A 14,777-nucleotide genomic window follows, 5' to 3' on the forward strand; every position below is an offset into this window, starting at 1 on the left:
GCGTGGAGCCGATTTCCCTTCCATCACATAAGCTCACTTGTTGGATTAATGACCCCGGATTGGGTGGGGAGGAGAGGAAAACATGTTGCTGAGCGGACTGGAAGGGGGTTGGGGGAGGAAAGAAGCATTTAATTTTTGCAGACAGTCTCTGTTACCACATTGTTAAATGATGCTTAATATTGAAACGTGTGGTGTGCCATGACGGGCGCAGCACAGATTCCCTTTTCTCCCCCGTTTAGATCTTCTATGAAATTCTAATCTGGTCAGAGACCGAGTGCAATCGGTGCTGATTTACATAGGGGAAAAAAAAAAAGGAAAATTAAAAAAAGCCCTCGTTTTCTAGTCTTAATTCCCTCCCCCTGCAACCCCACGGCATTATTTCACCCAACGGTCAAATTTGGGTCCGTGTGCGGGGAGGAGGGAGGCGAAAGGCAAAATGGAAGGGTTTGAGGAGGTGAGGAGTGCACGGGGAGCAGGGGATGTGGGATCCTGTGCAGCCTCCAGCCCTCCCAGCTGGAGACAAAGGGATATTTCCTCTTTATTTTTTTTATTTTTTTATTTTTTTGTCTGTGTGTGCGATGCTTTTGGGAGAGATGCAGCCGCTTATGGCAAGAAGATTAAAGTGGCGAAACACGCCTTCCAGCGGAAGTCACTAATTCCGAGCGGAGTGATGCAGTTGCCATGGTGATCTGGTTTCCTGGGAAACCCCCAAGGTTGTCATGGCATCCCTTCTCCCATCCCCCTTGGTTCTCTGCTCTTCCTGCAAAAAAAAAAAAACAAACCCACCCAACCTTTCCAGATGGTTCCAGCCCCGTCATCCCGCAGGACACGGCGGCTCTGCCCCGCGATGTGACCCCACATCCTGGCACCCCCTTCTTGGGCCACGACCCCCCCTGTGGCTTCCCCCGTGCTGAATAAAGCATCCCTAGGCAATAAGCACCCCCCGAATCCAGCTCTCCCTCGCAGAGGAGCTCACACCTTGGCAGTGAAATTTGGGGATGGAGTCTCTCATCCTGGCAAAACACGAAGCGCCCGCTCCGCCGACAGCCGCCAAACCGGCCTTTTCCCCCAAACCCCTTGCAAAATGGGGTTTCCCAGCAGGAAAGCTGGGATGAGAATCCCCGGCAGTTTTTGGAAACCGGGGGGGGACACATACAGATCTATAAAAAAGCAGGATTGAAAAGTAACCAAAAAAAACCCCACCCCGCCGGGGAAAACACACCGGCTTCATCTTTACGTGTGCACCTGGGGCCACGGGACATCTGATGGGATCAGGTGAGCTTTGCACGGGGTAGGGTTTAACAGCCTCATAAAGTATTGTTGCTTTTTTGGGGACAAACCTCATGTTTTCCACTGCTTAAATCTTATTTTTCAGCTTATCCTGTCCTCTCTGGTGTTTTTATTAGGTAAAGCTGGGTACCATCCTGTAGCTCCTCTGCTTGGATTTGCTTTTCACTTTGCTTTTTAGTGCTGTGCTTAGGAGGAACCCCCCTCTCTGGCTCTTCTTTTTTTTTTTTTGCAGCTGGATTTCTTAATTTCTGTGCTAAAAATGTTATTTGCTGTGGTTTAATGCTTCGGGCTGACCCCTGCCATCGAAGCAGGCTGAAGGCAGGGCCTGGCTGCTCAGCCTCGAGCGCCTCAGCTCCAGCTCTGCTCTGGTTTGCTGGCTTTTGGGTTAAATAAATGCAGATTCCTTCCAGGTAGTGACCCGCCCAGGGATGCTCTTAGATACCTCCTAAGACAAAGAGAGATTTGCCCCCAACCTGAGTGAGTCACATCTTTCCTGAGCGTGTGGAAAGGGGGATTTGTCCTGAGAGATGCCAAAATCGCAGTTTAACTCGGATTTTACCCAGACTTAAAAGGGTCAGGACGGTTTGTAACGCTCTCCCCGCCTTAGCCCCAGGTAATAAAACCCTTAAAACCAGGAAAACCATCAGAGCAGCTTCTCAGCTAATGGTATGTGACAGCTTTATTGGAGCGACTCCAGTTTTCACCAGCTGAGGATCTTACAAATGATCTTTATGAGGGAGATGCTGAGGAGCGTCGCGGGAGGTAACAAACCTGGGATCCCTTGTCTGGGATAACTGGGATCCCTTGTCTGGGGTAACTGGGATCCCTTTTCTGGGGTCGACTCCAGTTTTCACCAGCTGAGGATCTTACAAATGATCTTTATGAGGGAGATGCTGAGAGACTTTATTGGAGAGAGTTTTCACCAGCTGAGGATCTTACAAATGATCTTTATGAGGGAGATGCTGAGGAGCGTCGCGGGAGGTAACAAACCTGGGATCCCTTGTCTGGGATAACTGGGATCCCTTGTCTGGGGTAACTGGGATCCCTTTTCTGGGGTAACTGAGATCCCTTTTTTGGGATAACTATGATCCCTTGTCTGGGATAACTGGGATCCCTTGTCTGGGGTAACTGGGATCCCTTTTTTGGGATAACTGTGATCCCTTGTCTGGGGTAACTGTGATCCCTTGTCTGGGATAATTGGGATCCCTTGTCTGGGGTAACTGGGATCCCTTTTCTGGGGTAACTGGGATCCCTTTTTTGGGATAACTGCGATCCCTTGTCTAGGATAACTGCGATCCCTTGTCTGGGATAACAGCAATCCCTTTTCTGGGATAACTGGGAACACCCCAGTGGGCCTTTTCCCTGGGATGAAATGCCATTTCTGCCTACGAGCCCTCATTTTTATTGTTATTAACGCTTTCCCGCGTGACTATTCCTAAAAGGAGAATTTGAGCTTAAAAACAGGGGGAACGGTCCCACTCGGGAGGGTTTGCAGATGAGTTTTGTTTCTGCATTTTCTCCGTGGCAGCTGCACGGGGTACGGAAACCACATGTTCTCCTGGAAACGGCACAGTATAATTTTCGCTTTCTGATGTCTAAAAGAAGCAGAAACCTCGCAGGTTTTTAGTTTTACTTTCCTGGCTACTCCCTCCCTTATTTTTGGTAGCGGCAGAATAATTTCAGATGGATTTTCGGGACAGTGAAAGGTGCTTTATGGGAGAAAGGGGGTGAGGAACCCACTTCAACCACTGGAGCTTTGCTCCGGGGACCGAGCGGTAGGGCTGAAAAATGTAAAAACGCTGCTGCTCTGTCTTTAAGATAAGGTGGAAAAACGGGGATATCCTCTCTCTGCTCTGCCCCATTTCTGTCCGCCTCTTCCCTCTGCGCTGTCTCGTTGGGTACCGTTCAGCAAGAGAAATGTTTTCTGGTGTTTCACGGTCTGACGGCTCCTCTGGAACTGGCTGCCGCGTGCCTTGTGCCAGGAATTGGAGAGATGGCTGAAAGATTGCTCTCTTTGCAGCCAGCTGCCTATTTAACTTACTTTGCTCTCTTGCAAGTGTGCCTCCGATTAGGGCTTAGGGCTGTTTTAACATTCCCTGGGGAGTTAAAAGATGAGCCTCAGCCTTCGCAGCGCCTTGGACTCGCCTGTTTCTAATGTGCTTAGAGGGGGGGGGGCGGGCAGCATTAGGAGATTAGTGTTAGCGGCTGCTGTCTGGCAACCTGCTGCAAAGCCTTCCCCAGGCAAGGCGAAGGGCTTGCCTTAGACCCAGCTTATTGCATTAAATGGAAGGAAAGTGCATTATGGAAAGCTGCTGCCTGATATTTAAGATGCTGCAGAAAGCGAGGAGGGGGAAAGGGCAGTGGTATTCCCCGGCGTGGGCTCCCCAGCTTGTCGCCTGCATGTGTGGTGTGGTGGTGATGTCCTCTGAAATGTCATCCCCCTCCTTCTTCTCCCTTCTCCTTCCTACCTGTCAGCTGAGGGACAAAGTGACACGTCTGGCACTGAAGGATGAGAGGAGGCAGCTCCAGCCCTGGGGATGCAGCCCTAAGAAGCTGCAGCTGCCTCCCTGGATGCTTTATGTATTTGATTTCTGGAGGGGCACTGGGTGATACAGGGTGGTACAGCCTCCAACCTCCTTTCCCAGGATCCTTTCCCTTCCTCTCTGCTTGTATTTTGGCCAGGGTTGCTCTCTTCTCCCAAGTCACAGGGGATGGGACAAGAGGAAACAGCCTCAAGTTGCGCCAGAGAAGGTTCAGATTGGAGATTAGGAAAGATTTTTCCACTGCAAGGGTTACTAAGCCTTGGAATGGACTGCCCAGGGAAGGGGTTGAGGCACCATCCCTGGAGATGGTCACCAAGACATAGTGCTCAGTGACATGGTTTAGTGATGGGTTTTAGCAGAGTGAGGTTGATGGTTGGACTTAATGATCTTACAGGTCCCTTCCAACCCAGACAATTCTATGATTGTATTTTAGGACACAATTCTATGATTGTATTTTAGGACCCGTTCCCTTCCCCTGATTCAGCCCTGGATGCCACCTCGAAACACCTCCTTGGTACAGAGGGATGCAGGGGACACGCAGCAGCCCCAGCCCTGGCTCCTCCGCTCGGTCCTGTGACACTGTCACCTTTTCCTCCTGCTTATTTGCCCCTGTTTTGTGTGTGTTTTCAGGCCTGAACTCTTCTCAAAAGGTTCTCTTGTTCTCCAGCACAATAGATGCCCTTCAGGTGCTTGGGGTGGCCAGAGGAGCAGAGCCATATCCATCTCACCCCACGTGTGGCCACAAACAAGGGCTGGGGATATCTCTTTCCTCCAGGAGGGTTAAATTTCTTTCCGGGCAATTGTTTCTGCTCCATCAATTGACAAAAGAAGTCGGGTTTTGTTTTTAATCCCCGGTTTATGGATGGTTAGGAGGAGGCAAAGGGTGGGCAAGCGGCTTCCCCAGCAGAAGGGAAGGAGCCACCCAGAGCCCGTGGGCTGTGGGGGGGTCTCTGGGCAGAGCTGTGGGGCGGGGAGAGGGTCTCTTGCAGGGGTTGGTGTGTACTGAGAGCGTTCTGCATGAAATCTCTTTAATTGTGTAGTTTGGAGCCCTCTTCCTGCCAAGCTTTTAAAATATGCATATCTCGGTGAGAGCACATGGAGGCTCCCGTCGCAGCCTGATGGAAGGCAGGGCCTTTTTTTCCCCCCATTTTTAAATGCTTTAACAAGCGATCTCTGGGCAGGCTGTAAACCTGTGAGTGCAAACAGACAAATGGGATTTAAATGCGACTTGTTTTGCCCTTTGGTCTCAATTCCTGCGTGTGGGGTTTTTAATCCCCGGTTTATGGACGGTTACGAGGAGGCAAAGGGAGGGCAAGCGGCTTCCCCAGCAGAAGGGAAGGAGCCACCCAGAGCCCGTGGGCTGTGGGGGGGTCTCTGGGCAGAGCTGTGGGGCGGGGAGAGGGTCTCTTGCAGGGGTTGGTGTGTACTGAGAGCGTTCTGCATGAAATCTCTTTAATTGTGTAGTTTGGAGCCCTCTTCCTGCCAAGCTTTTAAAATATGCATATCTCGGTGAGAGCACATGGAGGCTCCCGTCGCAGCCTGATGGAAGGCAGGGCCTTTTTTTCCCCCCATTTTTAAATGCTTTAACAAGCGATCTCTGGGCAGGCTGTAAACCTGTGAGTGCAAACAGACAAATGGGATTTAAATGCGACTTGTTTTGCCCTTTGGTCTCAATTCCTGCGTGTGGGAGAGCTCAGAGCACCGGCACCCTCCTGCAAAGGCAACCGTATGGGTGATGGGCGCAGGGAAATAGGGGCTTTCTGGATATTATAGGATGTGTGAGCAGGAGAATATCCTATAAATTGTCTCCTTTGCTGCTGTGGAGCTGGTCCTACGCTTCTGCACCCTTCCCTGCCGTGGGCCTGCACCCACAGTCTGAATGAGGCTTGACTTTTGGGGGTGTCGTCCAGCTGGAGGATGGGTTAAGGATGCTGCTGCCTTTCCCTGTTTCCCTGAGGGATGTTTATGTGCCAGAGGCTGCAGGAACGTGGCACCTGCTGGATCCTGTTGACCCCATGGGTCCTGGGTCCCTGTGCCAAGGGTGGGAGTCTGGCATTGAGCACGGAGAGCTGGAGCGATGCCCTTCTCCAGCAAGAGGGTTTCCTTGGAAAAAGCATAAAAAAGACATTGAGGTGCTGGAGCGGGGCCAGAGAAGGGCGACAAAGCTGGTGAGGGGGCTGGAGAATAAGTCTTATGAGGAGAGGCTGAGGGAACTGGGGTTATTCAGCCTGGAGAAGAGGAGGCTGAGGGGAGCCCTTATTGCTCTCTCCAACTCCCTGAAAGGAGGGGGTAGAGAGGTGGGGGTCGGTCTCTTCTCTCAAGTCACAGGCGACAGGACAAGAGGAAATGGCCTCAAGTTACACCAGGGGAGGTTCAGGCTGGATATTAGGAAAAATTTTTTCACTGAAAGGGTTCTCAGCCCTTGGACTGGGCTGCCCAGGGAGGGGGTTGAGGCCCCATCCCTGGAGGTGTTCAAAAGCCGGGTTGATGTAGTGCTGGGAGGTCTGGTTTAGTGATGATGCTCCTTGTTTGTTGTGTGGGTGTCTATTTTTGTCAGTTGGGTTGACGGTTGGACAAGATGATCTTTAAGGTCCCTTCCAACCTAGAAGATTCTGTGATTCTGTGACATTTTTGGGATCTTTAGGGATGGGTGCCCCAAGGTGCCTCATTCAGGCGAGGAATCATTTCTGCAGCAGTGGGAGGGTTGTGGCTTCATTTTGGGGGGTGGTGATAGAGGGTTTTCTCAGGGCACACACAGGGATGAGGAGGGGGGCAGAGCCTTCCCACATTGGGGGCATCTTTGCTGCTGGGGGGAGCCCCTCAGGATCTTTAGGGATGGGGGCCTTGAGGTGCCTCGTTCAGTCGAGGAATCATTTCTCCAGCAGTGGGAGGGTTGTGGCTTCATTTTGGGGGGTGGTGATAGAGGGTTTTCTCAGGGCACTCACAGGGATGAGGAGGGGGGCAGAGCCTTCCCACATTGGGGGCATCTTTGCTGCTGGGGGGAGCCCCTCAGAGCAGCCCCAGCCCTGTCTCTGCAGCATCTGGCTCTTGGCCCAGCTGAAGCTTCTCCCGGCTCCGCTGTGGTCGAGCCCTGGACACAATCGAGACCTTTTACTCCCGTACTTGGCTTCCCCAACAGGAAAATGAGTAATGGTGTCTCCGTCAAAGCGATATTCATCCCACCTGACAGGACACGTGTTTGTTGCTCTGTGCTGGGAAGGCGTCAGGGCTCCTGCTCTTTGTCATCCCATTTTGAATATGAGCCGGCCGTGTGCCCAGGTGGCCAAGAAAGCCAATGGCATTCTGGCTTGTATTAGAAATAGTGTGACCAGCAGAAGTGGGGAGGTGATTGTGCCCCTGTACTCAGCACTGGGGAGGCCACACCTCGAGTGTTGTGTCCAGTTTTGGGCACCTCAATCCAAGAGAGATCTGGAGGTGCTGGAGCGAGTGCAGAGGAGGGCAACGAAACTAGTGAAGGGCCTAGAAGACAAATCATATGAAGAGCGGCTGAAGGAGCTGGGGCTGTTTAGTGTGAGGAAGAGGAGGCTGAGGGGAGACCTCATCACTCTCTACAACTACTTGAAAGGACACTGTAGAGAGGTTGGTGCTGGTCTCTTCTCACAGGTAATTAGTGACAGAATGAGAGGGAACGGCTTCAAGCTCCAACAGGGTGGGTTTAGATTGAACATTAGGAAGGAATTTTTCACCGAAAGAGTGGTCGGGCATTGGAACAGGCTGCCCAGGGAGGGGGTGGAGTCCCCATCCCTGGCTGTGTTTAAGGGCCGTTTAGATGCAGTGCTGAGGGACATGGTGTAGGGGAGGACTTTGTAGAGTAGGGGAGATGGTTGGACTCGATGATCCCAAGGGTCTCTTCCAACCTCAATGATTCTATGATTCTATGATTTTTTGCTCATGAGAACCATCCTCTGCGCAGAAAAAGGTTGTGTGCGGGGTCCCTGATAGCTGGAGCCCTTTTATCCCTGCTCTTGGCAAAACTCAACCACAGAAACCCTGAGAAAACCCCCTGTGAGCTTTTCCTTCCACCAACAAGGTTCTGCTTTATGAGACCCCCAAGTTTGAAGGTTGTGTCCCTGGTAGCTGGAGCCCTTTTATCCCTGCTCTTGGCAAAACTCAACCACAGAAACCCTGAGAAAACCCCCTGTGAGCTTTTCCTTCCACCAACAAGGTTCTGCTTTATGAGACCCCCAAGTTTCAAGGTCCAGTCTGTGTCTCATCACCCCCCAGAGCCTGAATTTTCAGCGCTGAGGATGCTCAGCACAGGGAAACCTTCACGCCTGAACCTCCCCGCAGGGCACCGTCAGTTTTCTCCTCCTTATGAACCAGGACACGCTCAAGTAAATTAAAACCTGTCTCCCATCTCGTTCAGCTTGTCGTTGGAGTGAGGAGCAGCTAAAACACCTCCTGATGGTTGGTCTTCCCTTAGTCAGAAGGGGAATAACCTTTACCTAACGGCGCTGCACACTAATATTGAGACCCCCTGGCTCAGCGATGCAGACGGTTCAGGAATGATTCATTTCCTTAAAACTCATTATTCAGCGGCTTTTCTGAACGTGGTTGAGCTCTGTCGTGTCTGTTGCTTTTTTTTCTTTTTTTTTTTTTTTCCTACAGTTGTTGCTCTTCATTTTTAGCATCTTTAACGCGCGTCAGGTGGGAAGATGGGGTTCCCTACAGTTGTTGCACTTCATTTTTAGCATCTTTTAACACACACCAGGTGGGAAGATGGGGTTTTGGGTGCCTGGCTCGCGCGGCTCGATTAGCGAGGGGCTATCTCTGCTCTCTCTGGCGAGGATGCCGAGATCAGGCAGTTTTATTTTGATGCTGAGCAGCACCAGCTGCTTTGCTTCGCTTCCTCCCCAGCCCCGTCACCGATAGATAACGGAAAATCCTTTGGGGTTGTGTCATGGTGGAAGCACCGGAGGCTCAGCCTCCGCGGGGGCGGCGGGGTCCCTGCTCAGGGTCTTGCTCTCCTGGGAAGCTAAAATTGCAGTGGAGCGTGGACAGGATGAACATAACGCTTTGAAAAGGGTTTTTTTTTGCATTTCTTGGCAAAAAAAAATGTTTGCTGTTCGACTGGGTTGTGATAAATTAACTGAGTGCGATGCAGGGTTTTGGGGTGGGGGGGGGATGCTGGGCTGCTCAGGGGGATTTTGGCCTGGAGTTGGTCCATAACAATGGGCATCCCTGCATCCCAGACCTGGGAATGGGAGCACTGGGGTGTGTACTGGGGGGCTGTGGGCAGGTCAGCTCCTCCGGGCCTCAGTTTCCCCATCTCTAGATGATGCTGAGCAGCTTCATTAAGCGCTTGGAAATGCAGCAATGGGACAGGCTGTGGGAGGAAGAGGCAGTTTTGAAACGTAGAGCAAGAAGGAAAAGATCCTCCAAAGGCTTTATGGAGCTCAGCTTTCCTGAAACTTGCGGAGCCTCCAGACCCTCCTCCTGGTACCCCATTAATTCCAGTTATTTCCCCCAGTTGGAGGGAAGCCCAGGGTTCCCCCCAGCTCCCTGGAGATGCCAGCTCTGCCCTACAGCTCCTCTTCCCATAACCCTCTGGTTATGGGAAGACCCTCTTCCCTCCTCTCCTCTGGTTTCTCCATTCTGCATCTTTACACTTGTTTTTCCATCTCTTCTCCTGAAATCTCTGAGCATTTCTAGTCGAAATCCCTCTTCTCCCTCCTCGCTGGTCTCTGCTTGGAGCTGCCACCGCAGCTCGGTAACGATTCAAACCTCAGGCTGTTGCAGCAGGTCAGAAATGAGAAGTTTGGGCTCAAAATGATCCCTCCTGCTGCAAATTTGAGCTTGCAGGAGGGATGGGAAGGAGTTTGCTGTAGCATTGCAGGGTGGGGGGTTTCCTACCTCCTCATGGGGATCGGTGGGTGCTGGCACCCACCGCTTGTGCTTTACCCTTTGGGTGCTGTTGGGCAGTTCAGAAAACTCCAAATTAAAGGTGGAAAGCTTTCTGCTGCGTCTGAAACAAGCCTGGGCTGTTCTCTCCTGGGGCTGGAAACCTTTCAGCGAGATCTTTCCCATCCTGGTTACAAAATGCTCTGAGAAAGCCAAGCGTGAGCAAGGAGATGGGAACCAGTGAGCATGACCCGGGTCCAGCTGGTTTTCTGGCTTGTGATATTTCCTGGGAATTGGCTTTACTGCTCCGTCTTCTTAACCAAACTGCCACGGAGAGAGAATTACACAAGCATTTACCTTTATCAGCCAAACATGGAACTCGGTAGGAAGAGATATCAAGTTAATACGATAAGATCTGTTTCCCCTGCCCCTGCGTTGATTGGCATCAATTAGATCTTCCTCTTTAATTCTGCATTAAGACTCTCAGCCATTCCAGCATATTGTTTGGGATCAGCGACAGATGGCCAGGCCCAGCATTTCGCAGGTCACTTTGTTTATCCCTTAAAAAATTGGCCCAACAAGGAGCTATTTTCCAGTCCTCTGGATTTTCACCAGGTCCAGGGCTCAAGAGATGCTCAAGACTCACAGTCTCACGAGCTGCTTCGCCAGCTCCCAGCGCTTGGATGCAAGTTATTTGGCTGGGCTGATTTAAAAAACATCTAATTTTTGTGGCTGCTGTTTAATATCCTCTGTTTCTCTTGGAGTGGAGAAGATTTCATCACCCCCATATGATGGGAATACATCTGGATCCCTTCAGGAGCCGGAGCAGCGATATCTCCTCAGTGCTCCTGACTCCTCACTCCCACTGCTCTTCTTGCTGAATTCAGTGAAATAACGTCATCGTTAGGCTGAGGATTTGGGGTTCCTTTCTACAAGGGCAAAGATACAGCCTGAAAAGACACCCAGGGTACCCCAAAGTACTGGATTATTTGCCAGCTTTGAGAAAATTGCTATTTCCCCCTTAACCTGCAGAGCCCCAACTCTGCTGTCCCCTTCTCAGCCAAACTGATGGTATTTCCTGGGCTCTGCTGGGCTGAAGGTGGTTATTTGGGTTTTATTTGTGTAATACTCCAGAAAAAAAAAAGCAAGAGCCCTTCCCTGCTGGCAGGTGGGAGGGGGGGTAATCCCCCCCAGCAAGCCCAGTCCAATAAAGCCTAAAGCCCAGTTACCTCTAAGCCTATGAACAGTCCTGGCACTTGAGGATAAGCTGCTGCTTGAATAACTGGCTGGTCTGAGACCCTTGTGAGGAGCACTGAGCCCTGCTGGTGGCTTATTTTCTCCTGAGGGCTGCACTGCCTTGTGGGGGGATCTTTGCTTCTTGTGGGAAATCCTTTCCCCCCTCCCCCCTTTCTCTGCCTGCTTTTATCATCCCTGCAACAGCATCTCTGCAACAGCATCCCTGCAACAGCATTGGCAGGTGGGAGGGGGTGTAATCCCCCCCAGCAAGCCCAGTCCAATAAAGCCTAAAGCCCAGTTACCTCTAAGCCTATGAACAGTCCTGGCACTTGAGGATAAGCTGCTGCTTGAATAACTGGCTGGTCTGAGACCCTTGTGAGGAGCACTGAGCCCTGCTGGTGGCTTATTTTCTCCTGAGGGCTGCACTGCCTTGTGGGGGGATCTTTGCTTCTTGTGGGAAATCCTTTTCCCCCCACCCCCCTTTCTCTGCCTGCTTTTAGCATCCCTGCAACAGCATCCCTGCAACAGCATCTCTGCAACAGCATCCTTAATACAGCATCCCTGCATCATCAGCCCGGCAACAGCATCACAGCAACAGCATCCTTAATACAGCATCCCTGCAGCAGTGTCCCTGGAACAACATCCTTGCAACAGTGTCCCTGCAACACCATCCCTGCAACCCCCCCTCCCCCCTTTCTCTGCCTGCTTTTATCATCCCTGCAACAGCATCTCTGCAACAGCATCCCTGCAACAGCATCCTTAATACAGCATCCCTGCAGCAGTGTCCCTGGAACAGCATCCTTGCAACAGTGTCCCTGCAACACCATCCCTGCAACAGCATCCCTGATGCAGCATCCTTGCAACAGCATCTCTGCAACATCAGCCCTGTATCAGTCCTACTACAGCATCCCTACAACAGTGTCCCTGCAACAGCATCCCTGATACAGCATCCCTGCAACATCATCTCTACAACAGCATCCCTGCAACAGCATCTCTGTATCAGCCCTACAACAACATCCCTGCAACAGCATCCCTGCAACAGCATCAGTGTCCCTGCAACAGCATCCCTGCAACATCAGCCCTGCAACAGCATCACAGCAACAGCATCCTTAATACAGCATCCCTGCAGCAGTGTCCCTGGAACAGCATCCTTGCAAAAGTGTCCCTGCAACATCAGCCCTGCAACAGCATCCCTATATCAGTCCTACAACAGCATCCCTGCAACAGCATCCTTATATCAGCCCTACAACATCCGTACAACATCAGCCCTGCAGCAGCATCCCTAATGCAGCATCCTTGCAACATCAGCTCTGCAACAGCATCCCTATATCAGTCCTACAACAGCATCCCTGCAACAGCATCCCTATATCAGCCCTACAACAACATCCCTACAACGGTGTCCCTGCAACAGCATCCCTGATACAGCATCTCTGCAACATCAGTCCTGCAACAGCATCTCTGTATCAGCCCTATAACAACATCCCTACAACATCAGCCCTTGCAACAGCATCCCTGATACAGCATCTTTGGAACAGCATCTCTGCACCATCAGCCCTGCAACAGCATCCCTATATCAGTCCTATGACAGTGTCCCTCCATCAGCATCCCTACAACAGCATCCCTATATCAACCCTACAACAGCATCCCTGCAACATCAGCCCTGCAGCAGCTTCCCTGCATCATCAGCCCTGCAACAGCATCCCTATATCAGCCCTACAACAGCATCCCTGTATCATCAGCTCTACAACAGCATCCCTGCATCATCAGCCCTACAACAGCATCCCTGCAACATCTTCCCTCCATCATCAGCCCTGCAACAGCTTCCCTGCAACATCTTCCCTGCATCATCATCCCTGCAACAGCTTCCCTACAATATCAGACCTACAACAGCATCCCTTTAACAAACAGCCCTACAACAGCATCCCTGCAACAGCATCCCTGTATCATCAGCCCTACAACAGCTTCCCTACAATATCAGACCTACAACAGCATCCCTTTTAACAAACATCCCTACAACATCCCTACAACAGCATCCCTGCAACATCCAGGGAGCGGGTCTCTCCCTCCTGGCTGCATGGATCCTATCCCATCTTGCTTATCTCCATCCCCCCTCTCCCTTTGGGGAAAATCGGTCCGTTTTGGGGGATGAGCTGGGACCCGGCAGGTCCGGGTGCTTTAGGAATACAGATCCTTCCTCCCCTCATCTCATCACCGGCTGCTAATGAAGCATCCGGCTCACGTAATCTGATTTGGTGGGAGCGCTCATCTTATTAGCGTGCACCACACACTGGTTTTAATATAGTTAATGAACTTCGCTATAGGAAGCTTTACTAATTCCCACTTGAAAAATCACGGGGAAAGGGGCCAGAATTTGGGGGGGGGGGTGAATCAAGCAGAAGTAGGGAGGTGATTGTGCCCCTGTACTCAGCACTGGGGAGGCCACACCTCGAGTGTTGTGTCCAGTTTTGGGCACCTCAATCCAAGAGAGATCTCGAGGTGCTGGAGCGAGTGCAGCGGAGGCAACGAAGCTGGTGAGGGGCCTGGAAGACAAATCATATGAAGAGCGGCTGAGGGAGTTGGGGCTGTTTAGTGTGAGGAAGAGGAGGCTGAGGGGAGACCTCATCACTCTCTACAACTTCGTGAAAGGACACTGTAGAGAGGTTGGTGCTGGTCTCTTCTCACAGGTAATTAGTGACAGAACGAGAGGGAACGGCTTCAAGCTCCAACAGGGGAGGTTTAGATTGAACATTAGGAAGGAATTTTTCACCCAAAGAGTGGTCGGGCATTGGAACAGGCTGCCCAGGGAGGGGGTGGAGTCCCCATCCCTGGCTGTGTTTAAGGGCCGTTTAGATGCAGTGCTGAGGGACATGGTGTAGGGGATGACTTTGTAGAGTAGGGGAGATGGTTGGACTCGATGATCCCAAGGGTCTCTTCCAACCTCAATGATTCTATGATTCTGTGAAATGCTGACTTGTGCGGGGCTTAAACCCTTGGGGGAAATTTGGCCGTGCCCCATCCGTGGGTGGGCACAGAGCCCGGGACGTGGCACGGTGAGAGGTGGGATGCTCCAAAGCAAAGGCAGAACATATGATTTCTGGAACCCAGAGGGATATTAGCAGTTGTGTGAAGTTTCTAAGAATTCCAGTGTCTTAAAGACAGAGCAGAGCATCTCGCTGTATTAAAACAGGAGTCAGGATGAGTCCCTCAATGCTTCAAAGCCAACCTCTTGCGATACCAGCTGGATTCATGCCCTCCAGAGGCTCAGCAGCTCCAGCACCACAGATTCTGGGGGCATTTTTTTTGCCCTTTGCTGCTCATCTCCTTCCCCACATCAAAATGGGGTCTGGGGTTTGAGCTCTGTGGGAGCGACCCCATGGTCCGAGCGCTGAATGTGGGATCCACCCCGTGCTCCTGCCATCCTCTCGATCAGATTTATAAAATCAAGCAATTTCTTAATATCATGTGAATCATATGGGGTCGGAACAGACCCGGCTTGATTAAGATAAAAATATAATGAGGAAAACCCACTTTGCGCTAATTATTGTGAATTTGGAACTTGCTATTACTGTGAGATAATAGTTAATAACCGGAATATACTTAATGACTCTTTTTTCTATCTTTAGCCTGCTTCAGACTGTGTTGCATTTAGTCCATTAAGCAATTTTAATTAGCAAATTTTCACTTTTTTTTTTTGTTGGTGGGGAGGGGGGATGTGAAGTTTTCTGCAGGGGCCAAGGAGCAACATTAATTCTCCTTTGCCTCAAAAAAAAAAAATAATTAATAAAGTAATAACCTGTTGCTTGTTTTGCAAACCAGACTGTGCATAAAAGTGGCTCTTTGCTCTGC

The sequence above is a fragment of the Calidris pugnax genome, unplaced genomic scaffold, assembly GCF_001431845.1.
Source record: "Calidris pugnax isolate Ruff unplaced genomic scaffold, ASM143184v1 scaffold214, whole genome shotgun sequence".
Classification (NCBI taxonomy): Eukaryota; Metazoa; Chordata; class Aves; order Charadriiformes; family Scolopacidae; genus Calidris; species Calidris pugnax.